General features: G+C 33.6%; 1 pseudogene; it reads left to right on the forward strand.

Moving 5' to 3' along the window:
• LOC119594351 overlaps positions 1-1,502 on the forward strand; it is a 26,883-nt pseudogene that overhangs the window by 3,560 nt on the left and 21,821 nt on the right.

A 1,502-nucleotide genomic window follows, 5' to 3' on the forward strand; every position in this document is an offset into this window, starting at 1 on the left:
AATACAGTTTCAGAGGTTTCTTAATGTTTGTTATATATTTTGCATGATTATTATAGTATTTTTTTGGCATATTTCTGTAAAATATTAGTACAGTTTCATTTGCATCTATGTGAGTTACATAATGCATTTTGAACTTATTTTTCTCAAGTAATTTTTTTCCTCAGTTTAGATCATTGCAAGGTTTGCTTTTATGGCTTGAATATTATTGTACATTTTGGCTTTCAGTTTCCTTTGTTAGATGGCTTTGGTATTAAGATTTTCTAGTCCAGATATTCTAGCGGAGTATCAAACCCAAAATAATTCCTTCAGATATTTATCGATTTTGTATATTTGTCTACCTTTATATCAGAAATAATTACTGTTGTGTGTGTTTTTTTTTTTGTAGAAAATATGGCAGGGTTTAGATACTGACAACAGTAGAAATCAGGGATGTATATCTTATCAAGTGTTAGTTATCATTTCTTGATAGAAGTTTTGAGATGCATGTAAATGCATATTTCCCTGTATTGTTTGGTTAAATTTTGCTGTTATTTTTACACCATGCTTGAAAATAGCATATACAACTAAAACTGCTAATGGTTTCAAAGTGATAAAGGAAGATTCCCTGTAAATTGTCAAACAAGACTTGTGTTTTCCCCACATTGCAGACTTTACCTGGCATTTATAAGCAAATCGGATAATCAAAGGAGCATCTTCAAAGTTGATGAAGTACAATGTGGGTTGCAAAGCAGTATTAGCCAAAGTCAATCCCTTTCATTGTCCTTGAAGAGAGTCCTGTGGAGACATTGGAATGAGACACACATCAGGGTCTTACTCCTCTAAAAAGGGCAAGAAAGGCGGTTGATAAGTGTACACCAGGCTTTCAGATCAAGATACTGGCAAGGGTCAGCATGCAGCAGCTTAAATTAGATCAGAGCCATAGAAAAGGAGGGCTGTAATAATACATAGGCACGGAAGCCTTGGTTATTATGATTCTTAAGAATTTTTTGCCCTTGGTTCTTTAGCAAAATCTTAGTAACGGAGAGAGGAAGGGTGGTTGCATAGAGAGGCAAGAAGTCCTTTTATTTGTAGATTGATTTTTGCATGAATCTCACACTGTGAAGCTTTTTCTTTTCCTATTCTATGCTCAGACAAGCTTTTTATTCTTAAAGATTTAGATTTCTCAGTGAGTGTTCCAGTGTGAAGTAAGGTGTTTCAGTATTACTTTGTGCCCTTTAATGGTACAAAACAGAACTTGTCAAAATTGGTTTCTCTTTGAGTTGCTTCTGTGAGAACTTAATTTTCCGAAGCCTACATCATTAACCTGTATCTGGAATAATTGAACTCTTGCTTTTGTGGTTAGTGTGTAATCGGTAAGGAAAAATGACCAAAAATGTGTTTTTAAGTCTCAAAATGTATGAACTCTTTGTTAACTTTATAATCTACATGTAATGTTTAGAATGGCCCTAATATGATCTTCCATTTTTTGGTGATGAGTAAGGTAATTTGTAATTTGTACAGTA

The sequence above is a fragment of the Penaeus monodon genome, chromosome 33 (assembly GCF_015228065.2).
Source record: "Penaeus monodon isolate SGIC_2016 chromosome 33, NSTDA_Pmon_1, whole genome shotgun sequence".
Lineage (NCBI taxonomy): Eukaryota > Metazoa > Arthropoda > Malacostraca > Decapoda > Penaeidae > Penaeus > Penaeus monodon.